Source organism: Triturus cristatus, chromosome 8, assembly GCF_964204655.1.
Source record: "Triturus cristatus chromosome 8, aTriCri1.1, whole genome shotgun sequence".
NCBI lineage: Eukaryota > Metazoa > Chordata > Amphibia > Caudata > Salamandridae > Triturus > Triturus cristatus.
Genome location: NC_140591.1, coordinates 153930353 through 153947737, shown reverse-complemented (window position 1 = coordinate 153947737; position 17385 = coordinate 153930353). Strand labels below are relative to the sequence as shown.

The following is a 17385-nucleotide window of genomic DNA, read 5'->3' as shown; positions in this document are numbered from 1 at the left end:
AATCTATATTGTATATCCCAAACATTCCCCTGAAATTGATTGAATTCTTTCCATCAGATGCATGTTAACAAATTACCATTACCATGGCCACCTCACTGTTTAAATACATTCTCTGCAGTTCTAGTTGTTGCCTTGGCAACAAGTGTTGATTCCCAGGATCACAAGAGTTTGAAGATACACTGCCACCCAAAAAACTGAGAAAAATATACACCTACACCTTGGCTTTTCAAAACAAATTCTAGCTGCCTTGATTATTCCCAACTTTCAAATTATTTTGCCACGAATGGTGATCATTAGAATGCAAATGAACAACAATATTAAATTTAATAAAGCTCTGGTATTGCCTTGATGGAAAGTATACGAGGGGGAAATTAAAAAGTGAAATACAGATCAGCAAAATTGGGAAGCGTTTCAAGCAGAGTGTTATTATCTGGCTTCTTCTAGCTCGAGCAGAGTCTGGCCACTTGGTTTGGAATCCTCTAGATGTTAGTACTTCTATTTAAGTGGCCCATTCTATTGGGGTCATTAAAAGTTGTGTTGGGTGGTCTACCGGCAGGGTGGAGGTCATACCTTGAGCCAACCTGGCAGAATAACACCTGCCATATTTATAGATCTTTGCTTGCCTGGTGCTGACCTCAGTGCATTCAGAGATGCCACCGTCACCACGAGAGCTACTTTGGAGACATTGTAAGTTTGCTGAGCAGCCACCATGTTTCAGCCGACCACTTTTTTTTCAAAAGTAACTCTCAAAGTGGGAGTTTGTATTAGAAAAAACATACTCTCAGGATATTCCTCCAGTTTATGGGGATTATTTAATTTAATTCTTTCTGTTGGGAGCCACCAGGCTTTTCCTGGTGGGCCCAAACATGCAAATGAGCATATCAGATTGTTTGCCCTGAATGGGGCGACCTGTCCGAGATATTTAGAACGATGACTTGATATCTGTCAAATCATTAGTCACATTTTTTTTGCTGGGGGGTGGCTTCACTGCCCTAATTTTGACAGATCATTCAGCTCTAAATAGAGAAGGTGGACCATCAGTTTGGTGGACAGGGTACTCCACCACGTTTACCCTATCCACCAATCTGTAAATAGTCCCCATGACACAAAATTCTAGTTTGGGAAATAGCAGAGCCTTATTAAATGTAATACATTTCTTAAAGGATGCTAGGCTGTTTAGTGTTTTCAGCTAGAGAGACCTTTTGCCCATTAGATTTTCAGCCACAACCATGTTTTGAGAATTCAAAATTACACATTTGTTTCAGATTCAAATACAAGAAATATGGTAGAAAAACTCTATTGAAAGGCGCCTACGATTTTCAAGTACACTGTGCTCCGAGTTGAATCTACTACACAACCTACCCCATTAATGACACCTCTGTTTCTTTCAACCCTACCCGAAGTAGCTCCCACTGCCACATTCTCTATTCCTCCTGTCACCAACACCTAGACACCTACCTGCAGAGTTCACCTGTTTCCCTGTCTTTATCCAATCAACCCACCCCTCTCCTTGATCTACTACTCCCTCGTTCGTTATAATTCTCTCTATTGGTTTGGTGCTGGTTTTGTGTTATGTAAATTCATATACATACCCACATACATGCAAAAATCCCCTGAAACCTGGCCTGGGCATGGAAGCCTCTGACACTCTTTCAGACATCACCAGGCTCACAAGAGAGATTAAGCCCTACTGATTCCACAAATGCTCCACCATGACCGCTCATTAAAAGCATCCAAAAGCTGCAGAACTTTGCCTCGAAACTGCCCTTAACTTTACCTGGTATCACACATGGCCCAGACACCCAAAAGACCATCAGCGCTGCAATTCACCGTAGAAATCATTTACTTAAATAAACACAGACATCAGTGATTCTATCTACAAGCACAATTTACAAATAAATATATAATACTATGGTTGACTAGATTTGAGAGATAGATACTAGCGATGAGAAACAAGTTCTGCTCTAGATTTATAAATATGATTTCGTCAAGCCATGAAACTACAGGACAGAAATAATGGGGATGAGAATTGGGGTGATAACTGGCAGAGAATGGAAGGGCATTTTCTCCAGGTCTGCAACTAGTGCATCCAGAGAAGCAATGAAAGAAACTCTTTAAACATAGCAGTACATTGGTACTACACTCCACCATGGATCCATCAGTGGAATAGGGGTCGAAGCGCTGTCTGTTGGAGGGAGTGTGGCAGTACGGGGTCTCTGCTCCATTTGTTGTGAGAATGCCTAAAGCTGATAAGATAATGGGCAGAAGTACTTGAATAAATAGACTTGGGGACTCATTTATGAGAGCCCTGCACCATGTAAAGTGTTACATGTGCGATGCAGGGCTCTCATTTCGATTCATGATGCCACCCAAGCACCCTGTGTGGCTTTGGGTGACCTCATAAATCATGAGTAAGTTGATACAGAGCAAATCGCTGCTTCGTCTTGCTCTGGGCCTGGGAGACATTTCATGGGTGTTGCGGTCGGTTTTCCCATGATACACCCATGGAATTTGAGGCTGACTAGATTTACATGGGGATGTAAACCTGAAGAAGTGGCAAATCTGTGTGCCTCCCTTGATGATGTGTAACAAGGAGAAATATGTCTATTCCTCTTTGTTTTTTCCTCTTTTCCTTATTTGCTGCAATCAGCAGCACACATGAAAGAGGACATCATATCAGGGGATTGTTTTTGTGCAGAAAGTTACCCCTTCCCACACAAAAGGAATCCTGCAAGCAATATAGGCTTTCTTGCAGAATGGTGCAAGGGTCAATACATTGAAGCTAAGTTGCCGAAACGGCACCAACGCAGAGAGAAAGGACAGGAATGCACTGAATTGCTTAAATAGGGTGAATTTTGCCCGTTTCACTTTGGCGTAGGGTAGCAGACCAAGGTGCCTTGCTGGGCTGCCCTATGCCAAAGCACCATACATGAGGCAGTTGATGCTTATCTTACCTTAATTTTGGTGTAAGACACTTTATCATACACTGCATATTCTCTGAGGTGGTGTCTGATTACTCTGCTGCTCTGTGCAGGTATGCAGGTGTTGCTGGCTATGTGGGGTAGAGCTGAGCTGCCCGGTTATAGGACATGGTTGTACAAGATTTGGGAGCTCATAGGAATGGAAAAAATGTCTATGTCAGTAAAAAGAGAAGGGCATCAATTAGTAACAAGCATTTGCAATGCAATAGGTCTCGCATATTTGAAAGCTAGAGCTCTTGGTGTTAGAAATGACAATGTTTTTTACTTTTGTTTTTTGTATGTAGTGTAGTGATGATATTTGCATAGTGCTATTGCCATTCGTATCGCCTTGTGGTGCTGTAGAACCAGAAAATGGGAAATAGGTTATGAGGGAGGGGAGACAAGAGTAATATCATATGCTGGATGGAAAAAAAGTAACAACAATGCAATTATATGCTTCTGAAGCCACAAGATTTTAAACAGGACTATTTATTTCACAAACATGACACATAATCCACAACCTACTGCATAATCTCAGATCACACAACAAACACATAGTAGCTCAAATGAAAGCAAAATCAAAAAAGCATGACACGTGGTGCTGGGCACTGGCATGGTCTCTTGAAAGTTTAATCTGTCACCGTACAGTTGTTGATTGTTGAATTCAAGTATTAAACTGGTACTAATGTGGTCAATCTTTTCTCCAGCCAGTAGTTACTGTCACAGATGCAACCACACAAGCATGCACACACACACACACACGCATGCAGGCATAAGCACATACAAGCAGACACAGACGTGCACATAGACATGCACATAAGTAAGCATGCACATACATATACAACATTACCAAGAGGAGATACATTTACACACTCACACATGCATGCACATATATACAAGCACAAAGGCACTCACACATACCTGTGCATATCTGCACACCCACATGCACGCAGGCATGCACGCGCACATATACATGCACACACTCTGGTGTGTGTCTTGCCTCACCCCTGTAAGGTAGCTTAAATGAAATATTTATTTTACATTTTTGGAAAATGTAAGCATTTGAAGTGCTCTGACTGGGGCAGCGGATAAATGGAGCCAAGAGGGAGATAGGGTGGCAGACATAGAAACAAGAGACAGATGGAGATAAGAGGCAGATACTTCGGCAGACAGAGAAACGAAAGAGAGCTAAGTATGTTAGATGGGGGAGAGCAATACGGAAAACACAGACGGGAGAAATAGAGAAATAGATGAGAAGAAACAAGAGATGTTAAGGACAGAGAACGAGATGGGGCAACATGGGTGAATGGGCACGAAGAGAGAGCAAGATAGAAAGGGGAGAGAGATGAAGACAGACGTGAGAGAGAAAGGGGAAAGAGATGAAGACAGGTGAGTGGGTAAGGAGAGAGAGAAAGGGGAGAGAGATGAAGACAGAGGTGAGTGGGTAAGGTGATAGAGAAAGAGAAGGAGAGACAGAGATGGTGCGACTTGGGGTAAGTAGTAAGACGAGAGCAAGAGAGGGGGAGAGATAAGACAACGGGGTGGGTTACATGAAAGATAAATAGAGAGGGAGTGAGATATTGAGTGAGAAGGATGGGTGGGTTAAATAAGAGATAGAGGGTGAGCGTGGGGTGAAAAGACAAAGGGATGGGTAAGGTGAGAGATACAGAAAGAGAGGGAGGGAGAGAGAGAGATGAGGAGAAGCGATAGGGAAATGTGAGAAAGAGAGAGGGACTAGAGAGAGGGAGAGATTGGGAGACATGGGTGGTCTAGTAAATTGGGAGAGAAAGAGGGAGGATGGTAGAGCGAGATTTTGAGAGGGAGACACTTAGAAAGAGAGCGCAAGAAAGTGAATGAATCTGCGGCTAATTATGTGAGATTTGTAGCTCGTAGATGTGTGGAAAAGTGGATTTCCCTGGTCAGTTATGTCCCCTATCTTGGACCCCAACGGTTCTATATGCATGTGACAAGTACATGTATGTTCTCTCCAGTTCCAGTTTTGAAGACGCAAATACATGTGCGTCCACCGTCAACATGTTCTCTGTCAGATCCGCCATCAATGGGCCGGATAGTTAATTCCTAAATAGGAAAGGCCACCGACTTTATATGGCTTAGCTACTCCATTTTCACAGTTCAGGCGAAGTAGGCCCGATTCTGTCCTCGAAGCCTTTCCCTGCTCTCTGTCTCTGACAAGCGTCAGCTTGAGCTCGCAGCTGCATCCATGAACTTTGTCCTATTTCTTGTGCAGCTAACGGTGCCTGCCTCGGCCGGTTTAGCATGTCTGCCAAGAAGTTGTATTTCACCTTCGAATTATCTATTTTGCTCTTCAGCCGATGCATTCCTGTCTAGTGATTTAGGTAAACATTTCCTTTAGCTCTCGAGCAAAGAGCTGCCCCTTCAAGTGATTCATAGTCCAGTTGCCATGGAAAGTTTTCTGCCTCTTGCATCTCACATAGACACTTAGACATTTGTGCACGCACACAGTCAGTATAGAATAGATTATGTTCGAAGTCCTTCCTTGTGGATAACATAGTTCTTTAAACATAGGATGTTAGATATGATTTGGGATTAGGTTGACATAACCCCAGACTTTTCGTCTCCACATGTAGAGCTAAATGTCAAGTCCCCTTCACCCCCTAGTTACACGTCAATTACACGTCATGCTGCAGCGCGCGCATCTATGCCAAGTATTATCTTATAGATCCGCCTATATTTGATAACTTTAACCAATTATGTTTCTTTTTCCTCCTTATTACGCCTAGTTTCGTTTATGTCACTTTTCTTATCAAATGTTACGCCTCCTACATTCGTTTCATTATAATGTAATAACTATAAATATGTATGTCTCATAATAAAGAATTGTACTTCACTTCCTGAACCCTCGTGGTGACGGAACCTGAAGGCCGCCACTCGAGTCGGCCATTTTGGAATAAAGCCCATTCAGAAACCTCTTATACCACGGATTCTGCCTCTCATTATTCTGAGCTATTTGTTAAAGTTCTCGCATGAAATTCAGATCGGTAATGGATAGATATATTTTATTTACCACATAATGGCGCCCGAACAGGGACACCTTCTCATCTCACGCGCCGGCGGTGCGTTGCAGGCCCGGTCTCCTGCCACAGCTGGACGGACCATAACGCGTACCAGCAGGATTTCCTGTAGCTCCCTCCGGTCAAGCGGGGGCGACTGAGGCTGCGATCAACCCAGACGAGGCGGTGAGAAGCGCAAGGTATCCCGACCAGAGCCTAGCTGAGAGAGCAAGATCCGAGGTATACAGAGGCCCACCAGGTCTTCCGAAGTCCCGATGTCCAGAGGGTCCGATGTCCGAAATCCAGTCCATTCTCTGAGGCCTTCCGTTTCAAGGAGCTACTCGGTGAGTACCATCGCCGGGGAGGCGTGTTGACGTGCACATAGGTTGTGCCGGTCAAGACGGATTTGGGTACACAAATCCGGTCTGCACTGTTTAGCAGTGTATATGTACGGTTTAGCCGTATATCAAGTATTCCGAAGTATCTAGTTATTGTCAAGAATTCTGCTTGGTGATTAGTTATGCAGACTGTCATCATTGTTGGTCATTTTCAAAATGTTTAGTATTTTATTTTTAAACGTGCTAAATGTCCTGCATATTGTGGTATGAATGATTGTTTTACTGTGCTTTGTTCATTATTGTGTTTTTGTCTTAAGTGTGTTCAAGATTAAGTATCAGATCAGTTCCGTTCAAGAGTAAGTACCAGATTAGCTGTTGTCAATATGCCGCTCTTTTCAAAGTTAAGACAAATTACTACTCGAAAAGGGGTGCTTGAGGAGGCAGTCCCTATCCCTCCTAGGGACACTCCAGGACATTTCATGTACCATAAACATGGCTTAGATGCCATATTATTTCTAGATCTATGGGTGGACTACACCAAAGAGTTACCAGAGAATCAGAGATGGCCCGTAGCTGGGACCTGGGATGCAGAATGTATCATGAAAGTAGAAGAAGAGTTGTGGAAGAGGAAAGCTAGACAGTCACAGAAAGACGCTATTGAATTATGGCGTAAAGAGTCGCATAGGCGCACCGAAAAGGCGCTAAGACAGGAAGAGAGAAGTAAAGAAAGTGCAAATAAGGTTCGAGAGAAGCAGTTGATTGAAGAAGGTACACGAGTACAAGCAGAACAAACAGAGAGGCAAAGAAATGCCCTTATGAAAGGGATGTATCCCCTTCTGGCCGAGGGTCTGCCTCAAGCCACTACGGCTATACCTAAAGACTTGCCAACCCCATTGTTTCCAATAAAAGTACATCCTAAAGGACATCCTAGAACGGCAGAAGATATTTTTCTTTCTTCATATTTAGATGATACAGTTCCCGAATATGCTAACCCCGCACCGCACAGACCGGCTGCTGGGGGGGCTCAACGTCAAGATCAAGTTCCTGTCCCGGTACCACAGCAAGCTCCGACACAAGTCACGACACAAGCTCCGGCAAGCACATCTGTTTCCGCGTCTGTCCCCGCAACTGTTTCCACAGCCGTGTCTACACCTGTAGTGGCTGTGGCACGTTCAACGAATCCTTTCACGTTCGACACCTCAGAGGGGGCTACTGGAGGTGCTACTAGCCTTCCTTTTACGCCACCCAGAGGGAGTAAATTTTCTTTCCAGGAATCAGCACATGCACGTACGCCCAAACTTATAAATAACCGTACGCTTAAGGATCTTATGGTAGATTGCAGATATGACCCGGTGCCTGGTAAAGGGGATGAAATGATTATAACATCGTTACGTATTAGACGAGCTGCGTTATTTCTAGGAAGGCTGCCAGGAATGGCCGCGCATCTAGATAACATATATCATTTTGTCCAAACAGGGAAAGATCCTGAATGCATTAACGGAGCTATGGAATATCAGAAAGTTGAGATACAGGGAGAATTGTTACGTTTCTTCATAAATTGTGTGATCAGAAATGAAGACCGACCGGGGGTAGACCCGGAAATAATGCAGATCCTCACTAAATGGAGTCAGAATATATCCGATGGAAAACATGATAAACAAGGAAGTATAGTAGCCATGTGCCGAAAAATTAGGAAAGAAGTAGAACGCATACATGCAGAGAGATTGGAAACAGACGAGTTTGAACAGAATGAAGAGTCTGACTCAGGAGATTCAGGAAGACAGGCAGACACCATAGCCTATGTGGGCAGAGGAAGGTCCTGCAATAATACCGGAGGTTTTTCTGATCCGATACATTCTACACGTCCAACTATAATAAATATGAAATCTCCCGAGCGTTTGTTTCAAGCCGCAGATAAAATACTCCGGGAACGAAGGGGTTACCACCTCCTCGATTCTATGGACGAACAAGAATTAGCAAGGGCAGCTGTTCATTGGATGGACAGTCCCGGTAAATATGGTGACGTGACAGTAGCACACGCGTTTTTGAACCTCAGTCCAGACGAACAATGTTTAGCTGGGATTTATATGATCCAGCAACTTCTTATACAATATAAGAGCCAACATGCTGATCCTGGTCCCTTACCTGATATGCTAACAGAACTTCTCACGAATAGATGGAGAGGATCCAGTAACAAGTTAATTAAAGAAATATTAATGTCACGTAAACAGTACATTCTTTTAGAAAATACGGATCCTTTTTCGATCCCCAACAAAGAAGAAACACGGTACTACATGGATAGACAGAATCCCTTACGAGAGGTGCACCCGATAAAGGGCGATGATAATGAGTTTCATCGTGTATTTGTTTATACACCCATATCAAAAATGGAATTACTAGAAATGAAGAAAGTAGTGCCCAGTCATGACAAAGACCCAGCGGGTTTCCACCGAGAAATTAAAGACATGTTAATGATGGGAGAGTACACCTTTCCTGATATTATGACGATATTAAAGGTGCTTTTACCTGCTGGCATTTATGAAAAACTGAAAGAAAAGGAGTGGGAAGTGGGAGACCAAAAGATAGATTGGACCGCATTAGCAGCGGAGGAAAGGGATCGAGCTCCAGGGTCAGGGCTCGGGGATAAAGTCAAGCTGTTACCAGGTTTACTAGTACAAGTACTGCCACGTTTATTAACTACTAAAAAGGAAGATTGGGGTGCAATCTCAGCCTGTAAACAAAAGCAAGATGAAGACACAAGTGATTATTATGCCCGATTTGAAAAATGTTTTGGTATAAATAGTGGTATAAAAGCAAGCAGTGACTCATATCCACATTTGTTTGTGACAAAATTGGTAGAAAATGCATTACCTCCAGTGAAAAATAGAATATTGAAGTTCGAGAGTACCTGGCAAGGTAACACTCCGTCACAAATGCTACAAATGTTACAGTATCATCACAATAGAATTAGGGATGAACAAGAACACGAGCATAGACGCATGAAAGATACTAAAATGAAAATGCTAGTTTCCCAGACAGTACAAGCGGATGGTCATAAAAAGGGTGCGACACATTCTGGAGATTCTGCAGTTCCTGTAAAAGGAACCTGCAATTACTGTAAGCAGCCAGGCCATTATGTACACGATTGTCAAGTTCTGAAACGTAATATAGCCTCAGGTATTGCAAAAGAGAGACCACGATTAGTCAGACAAGATCAGAGTGAACAAGGAACTATGCAGCATGGACAGTCCATGCCAGGTCAGCAACAGTCTATGCCAGCTGCACAACAGCCCATACAATTTGTGCCAGCTGCACCACCATTGCCTGCGGCTGCCACACAAGTAACATCACGACAAATGTATCAGACCGCACAGTATGAATACCCTGAGTACCAACGTTACGCATGAAGCAGCCTAGAGAGGGAAGTTGACTTACCCCTTATCGAGATTCCAGTTGATCAAGAAGGACCTTATGTCCATAGTGAATTATTAGGTCATGACAGAAAATTTTTACTCGATACAGGGGCAAGTCGAACAACCATAAAAAGTAGTGAAGTTCCAGGGGCACCCCTCTCAGGCTCTAAAAATGTTTCCCTTGGTTTTTCAGGAAAGCCTATTGTTAATGAAGTAACACAGCCACTTCCACTTACGATAGGTCCCTTGACACGAACTACAGACTTATTACTTACCAAATCATGTCCGGAAAATTTGTTAGGCATAAAGACATTGAAAGCCCTGGGGGCTATTATTTGTTGTTCTCCGGAAGGAGTAAGATTGTTTTTACGTGATTTTAAAGGTCACTATGTATCCAGAGACATGGATTCCCGACTACAGAACTTACCAGCGCATCTATGGGCACAAGGCCCTACTGATGTTGGCTGCATGAACATTACACCATACCGAGTCACACTGAAGGCAGGAGTGGTACTACCACGAATGCGACAATACAAGTTACCACCAGATGCTGTAGTGGCTTTACTGAAAATCATTGACGAGCTAGTCGCGCAAGGAGTGGTTGTAGAAACTAACTCCAATGTGTGTAATTCACCGATAATTCCGATTCTTAAACGAACTGATCCTATGGCCCCACCAGTATATCGATTAGTGATTGATTTGCGTGAATTAAACAAATGCATTGTGCCACAATTCCCCGTGGTCCCCGATATCTCATCATTACTGACAGCCATTGATTCTCAAGCTACATTCTTTACCGTAATTGATCTCAAGAATGCCTTTTTCAGCGTCCCAATAGATCCGGAGAGCCAATACTTATTCGGATTTAGCTTGAATGGACGAAGCTTTAAATTCACCCGCGCTCCCCAAGGATTCACAGAAAGCCCCAGCATCTATAGCCAAGCACTGAAACGAGAACTTGACAGTATACACATGCCCGTTAACACCGCATTGCTTCAATACGTCGATGATCTGCTGATCACCGCACGAAGCGAACCCGAATGTGAAAAAGCCTCATTGACAGTTTTACATTTTCTAGCCGACAAGGGGCACAAGGTGTCCCCTTCTAAGCTGCAATTCTGTGTTCAGCGAGTTATTTATCTTGGTCACTCGCTGTCCAAGGAGGGAAGGCAGCTTACACCTGACCGCATCCAGTTAATTGCAAACATGCCAATACCGCAGACGCAAAAGGAAGTGCGGGCTTTTATAGGCCTCACTTCATACTGTAGACAGTGGATTCCCCAATATGCATTTCTAGCGAAGCCACTTATTCAATTGACAACACAGGAGGCAGCCACGTCGACTGTCCTCCCTTGGACTCAGGAACACACACTAGCTTTTGAGAGCTTAAAGAAAGTTCTATGTCAAGCACCAGTTCTAGCGACACCATGTTACAGTAAACATTTTACACTCTTTGTTACAGAACGTGTAGGTACTGCCTTGTCGGTACTCACTCAGGAACAAGCAGGAGCATGTAAGCCATGTGCTTATTTCTCCAGTACATTAGATCCCGTAGCTCAGGCTTTGCCTGCGTGTCTGAAATCAGTAGCAGCGACAGCTTTAGCAATCAGACAAAGCGATGCCATAGTATTAGGACATCCATTGACAGTACAAGTACCGCATGCAGTAGAGGTTCTTGTGAACCGAACGCAAACGCAACACTTGACCATAGCAAGACTTACTGGTTACGAACTGACATTGTTTCAGCCACACATAGAAATCAGACGTTGTAATACACTGAATCCTGCTACACTTTTACCAGTAATTGGAACCGACCCACTAGCTCATGATTGTATCGAAGTTATTGAAATAAAGACAAAACCCAGACAAGACTTAACAGACGTTCCATTGCTAGATCCAGACTTGACGTTATATGTAGATGGTTCATGTATGAGGACAAGTACAGGAAATTTAGTTGCCGCATACGCAGTCACCACAGACACTGAAGTTATTGAAACAAACTGTATAGATACTCTGTCAGCCCAAGCAGCAGAACTTGTTGCTCTAACACAAGCCTGTATTCAAGCCACAGACAAGAAAGTCAACATATATACTGATTCACGTTATGCATTTGGAGTCGTACATGACTTCGGAGTGCTTTGGCGGGAGAGGGGTTATTTAACTTCTCATGGAACACATATTCAACACGGGTCCCTCATTCATGCTCTGTTAGACGCGATTCATTTACCGACTGCAATATCTATTATGAAATGCAAAGCACACACGAAGGTTACTGATATCATTTCTCAAGGCAATGATTTAGCTGACAGAACAGCCAAACAGACTGCTCAGACTCGTACATCCGACATGACAAAGCCAATAGTTCAGACACCAACACAGTGTATGACAATTAAGGATCCCACACTTGATGTAATTGACATACAGACACATGCCACAGCAGAAGAAATAAAGAAGTGGACTGAACTAGGAGGGATCCAGACAGATCAAGGATGGATGACGAAAGAGAAATCCGTGTGGTTTCTCCCTGATTCCATGGTTCAAGTCATTATAGCTACAGTTCACAGTCCCGCACATTTAGGAGAGAAGGCTATGTTAGACAGCATTCAGCACATTTGGTTTAACAAACATTTGCGAGCAGCCGCTAAACAAAAAGTTCGTACCTGTATGATATGTTGTCAGTTTAATCCGGGAAAGAGTGTTCCCGTACAACAGGGTGGATTTCAGCCTCCTGATCATCCTTTTGAAGTCCTCCAGATGGATTATATTCAGATGGAACGTTGTCGAGGATTCAAATATGTTCTCGTAGTTGTCTGCGCTCTCTCTCGTTGGACAGAGGCGTATCCTGTATCAGATTACACTGCCCCGACTACTGCCAAACAGCTAGTTCGAGAATTCTTCCCACGGTACGGTTTACCACGTGTGGTATATTCAGATAACGGCCAACCCTTCTCATCTGAATTAATGAAACATGTTTCGCTTCTATTGGGATATCAGTGGAAGTTCCACTGTGTCCGACACCCCGAGGCAGCAGGTCTCGTGGAACGACATAATCAACTTTTGAAAATCAGATTGTCAAAAATATGCCAGGAAAAAGGTGTTGACTGGATAGTAGCCTTACCAGTTGCACTGTTTTATATGAGAATGGTACCACACTCTCGAACAGGGCTATCCCCGTATGAGGTGATCTTTGGCAGACCACCAAATATGTGGGGGACGCCTATACCGCGTAAAATAACTGATGTTGACTGTAATATGCTGACAGATTACCTGGCTTCCTTGATGTCTGCACTACAATCTTCTCGTTCACAGGTGGTCGCAGCTTTCCCTGACAACACTGAGGTGAAACCCCATGACGTGGTTCCCGGGGATTTCGTCCTCGTTCGGAATTTCGACAGGAAAAGCCAACTGGAGCCCAGGTGGAAGTTGCCTAGACAGGTCCTGTTGACAACAAGAACAGCCGTGAAGATCGAAGGGAGGAAGGGCTGGCTCCATTCCAGTCATATTAAAAAATTTCATGGACTTCCTCCTGATATGAACAATACTTCCCGTGCATCTTCTCCTATTGACTCCATTGACTCAAAGCTACCTTTGGCTGAGGCCAGTAGCTCCGAACTTTATAAACAAAAACTTAGGCCCAGGCCTACACTGTCGGACGATTTGATTGTTTAAGTCCTCTCCAAGGTGAAGCGGTTGAATCTGTCCTGACATGTCTCCTTTAGGCCTGAATCATGAAAAATGCCGAATCATAATGAAAAGACATGCATACTGTAAATTACTGCGTAGCCACTGTATTGTGACTTTATTAATTTTGTTTTTCTTAAGTTTTATAATAGTTACTGCAAGTATATTATTGCATATGTATTATCCTGTCTCTAGGCGTGCTATTAATATAACTGATGAACATTCTTTTAGTGACCTACCCCCACATGAGTTGTCCTACAGACTTGCGCTGCGTAATAACACTTTCATTAGTATGTTACATCATTCTCACCAGACTAGTAATGCCACTAATTGTTGGGTGTGTGGTCGACTCCCTCCCTATCAGAATAACAAAGGAGTTCTGCCTTTCTTTCCACATCCATTCACATATAATGGCACCTGTGGAGCATGGTTTAGTTTATTGAATTCTATAGATTCAAACACAGCAGTTTACCAACACCATTGGATATGGGGAAATCTGAATATAGTGTTATACAAGGTCTGTCACCCTGACAAGGAGGGTCACCCTAGTAGAACAGGTACTGATCTAGAAAATGAAGTATATCGCTTAGGTAATTTTACACCTAATCTCATGATTCTGAATGTCAAATCCGAAGTTGAGTTAATTTTGCCCACCATGTCAGTATTCCCAGTTAAAGGTGAATTATGTGTAAGAAAAGTTGGTTCCATACCTATGGGCCATAGCAAATGTGTCACTACAGTAGAATATAGTGATGAAGGAAAATGTTCATTTAGAGCTTCCCGCCATTCCTACTTTATATGTGGTCAGACGGCATACATGCGTCTACCCCTGGATTGGGATGGTACCTGTTACATTGCATTTCTTTTGCCACCTGTTTTCTTAGCTCCTCCTGATTATTATCGAAATACTCGTTTAGCACACAATAGAAAGCGAAGAGATCTCCCAGTTGTTGATTATACTGAGACAGCATGGGACAAGTATGTAGATTTCAATAAAGGTATTTTCCCATATATAGGTACAATTTCTAATAGTAAACTGATACGTAGACTAACCAAGACCCTTGAAGCTGTAGTGAATGAAACTATAGCCGCCCTAGGCAATCTGACAGAGGAACAATCAGTGATGAGGATCGTTGTCCTTCAAAATCGGCTTGTCCTTGACGTCATCTTGGCCGATAGGGGCGGAGCTTGTAGGGTCATCGGATCCAGCTGCTGCATATTCATACCAAGAAATTCACCATCTGTATATAAAGCTATAACACGCCTTCATAAGATTGTGAGCCAGATACACGAAGATCCAGGCACTTGGACTTGGTCCGGGTGGTTTTGGAGTCTGATATCAGCCTGGGGATGGAGAGTTCTATCCTTCCTAGGTATTGGCCTTCTTATACTATTCAGTTGCTGCTTATGTCTGCAATGTGGACCAGCGATTTGTGGTCTGTGTGCCACATCGTGTATTCCACATCAAGGTTTTCGTTCAAAACCCCGGAAAAAGAAAGAAGAAGAAATGATGCTCGATGAGCAAATCGATGGATTAATGAAGATTAATGTTTCTTGATGGGCAAGTAAGGGGACAAGGAGGGAATGTGGAAAAGTGGATTTCCCTGGTCAGTTATGTCCCCTATCTTGGACCCCAACGGTTCTATATGCATGTGACAAGTACATGTATGTTCTCTCCAGTTCCAGTTTTGAAGACGCAAATACATGTGCGTCCACCGTCAACATGTTCTCTGTCAGATCCGCCATCAATGGGCCGGATAGTTAATTCCTAAATAGGAAAGGCCACCGACTTTATATGGCTTAGCTACTCCATTTTCACAGTTCAGGCGAAGTAGGCCCGATTCTGTCCTCGAAGCCTTTCCCTGCTCTCTGTCTCTGACAAGCGTCAGCTTGAGCTCGCAGCTGCATCCATGAACTTTGTCCTATTTCTTGTGCAGCTAACGGTGCCTGCCTCGGCCGGTTTAGCATGTCTGCCAAGAAGTTGTATTTCACCTTCGAATTATCTATTTTGCTCTTCAGCCGATGCATTCCTGTCTAGTGATTTAGGTAAACATTTCCTTTAGCTCTCGAGCAAAGAGCTGCCCCTTCAAGTGATTCATAGTCCAGTTGCCATGGAAAGTTTTCTGCCTCTTGCATCTCACATAGACACTTAGACATTTGTGCACGCACACAGTCAGTATAGAATAGATTATGTTCGAAGTCCTTCCTTGTGGATAACATAGTTCTTTAAACATAGGATGTTAGATATGATTTGGGATTAGGTTGACATAACCCCAGACTTTTCGTCTCCACATGTAGAGCTAAATGTCAAGTCCCCTTCACCCCCTAGTTACACGTCAATTACACGTCATGCTGCAGCGCGCGCATCTATGCCAAGTATTATCTTATAGATCCGCCTATATTTGATAACTTTAACCAATTATGTTTCTTTTTCCTCCTTATTACGCCTAGTTTCGTTTATGTCACTTTTCTTATCAAATGTTACGCCTCCTACATTCGTTTCATTATAATGTAATAACTATAAATATGTATGTCTCATAATAAAGAATTGTACTTCACTTCCTGAACCCTCGTGGTGACGGAACCTGAAGGCCGCCACTCGAGTCGGCCATTTTGGAATAAAGCCCATTCAGAAACCTCTTATACCACGGATTCTGCCTCTCATTATTCTGAGCTATTTGTTAAAGTTCTCGCATGAAATTCAGATCGGTAATGGATAGATATATTTTATTTACCACAGATGAATAGTGGTTCAACACAGCCTTTGAGTTTACAAAGTGTGAGAGCTGTAGACATCAGCGCATGGACATGTGCCAAGAGACCTCTCGGTGCGGCACTCTGCATGTTTGTCCGCACTCGCTCTCCCGAAGAGCTGTCCAATGTGCAGTCTCAGGTATGCAGTGAGTCCCCCACTGCACACCCCACTTCTAAAACACATATCTTCTGGTCGGGAGTGTTAGAGATGGCGAGGCAGAAGGAAAACCGGCTATTCTCTATTTCAATTAAAGTGCAGAAAGTGAAGACACACAGTCGCGGCATCCCAGGAGGCCAGCAGCTTAAAGTACCCTACATGCTTCCTTCGAGGAAGGCAGGCTCTATTTCAAATAAAAGTGCAGAAAGTGAAGGCACACAGTCACTGCATCTCAAGAGACCAGCAGCAGTACCGTACGTGCCTTTTTTGAGGTCTGACTCCATGGTATTACTAACACACTCGGGTGGCTAGTGCTACTGTCTATACTTGCTTTAACTTTGCAGCGCCAGCCACCGCAGCAGTTGAGGGATTGCCACCCGCCTCCTGAGTCCACCACCAGAGTACTGGCCGCTGCAACAGTCACAATCAGTCTCTCCCTTGCCTCAGGAGCAATAGAATTTGTGGGGGCGCATTGATTTTAATACTGCAGCTCTGCTGACAGCGGCTGGTGCAAGCACTCAGGCAGCACCGCCAGAGCCATGATTGGCATGAGCAAACTGTCCAGCCACCCTCCCATAACAAACACCGGTTCTGCAGCACGACGTGACGTCGTCCCCGTGGCATCAGAGACTGTACCACGCAACTCTGTAGCCAGCACAGCGGGTGCCGGCACCAGTAAAGGATCCCTTGCTGCAGCAATAAATACAAGCAGCAACAAGCGGCAGAGGAAGGTACGAATTAAAACAAGGCGCGACGGGCGGGTGGCAGTGAGCGGGGCACACAGAGGGCGGGTGGCGGTGGGGGAGTGACAGTGGGGAGGACGACACACATGTGCATCGAGCACTGCCATAAGTATGAAGCAATGCAATAAACAACTAGGACCCACAGAGTGGCATGCAGAAAGCTGACAAAAAAATAAAAATAAAGAAGGAGAAACGGGCGTGTGGCACTGGGGGAGTGTACACAGAGGGCGGGTGGCTGTGCGGGGGGGAGACAAAAGTTGGGAGGACAACACAGACGTGCATCGAGCACTGGCACAAGCATGAAGCA

At 44.0% G+C, this 17385-nt stretch overlaps 1 protein-coding gene across 9 annotated transcripts in view; it reads left to right on the top strand.

The window, feature by feature from the left end:
* LOC146801731 (uncharacterized) overlaps positions 1 to 17385 on the top strand; it is a 55576-nt gene that overhangs the window by 37290 nt on the left and 901 nt on the right. For 2 of the 9 annotated variants that reach the window (XM_085621201.1, XM_085621208.1), the window contains one exon: positions 13053 to 16067. The exons of the other annotated variants lie outside the window; for them this stretch is intronic. The gene's annotated coding sequence lies outside the window, so the exon portion shown is untranslated. Of the gene's footprint in view, positions 1 to 13052; positions 16068 to 17385 lie in introns of those variants that run through there. 9 annotated transcript variants of the gene reach the window in all.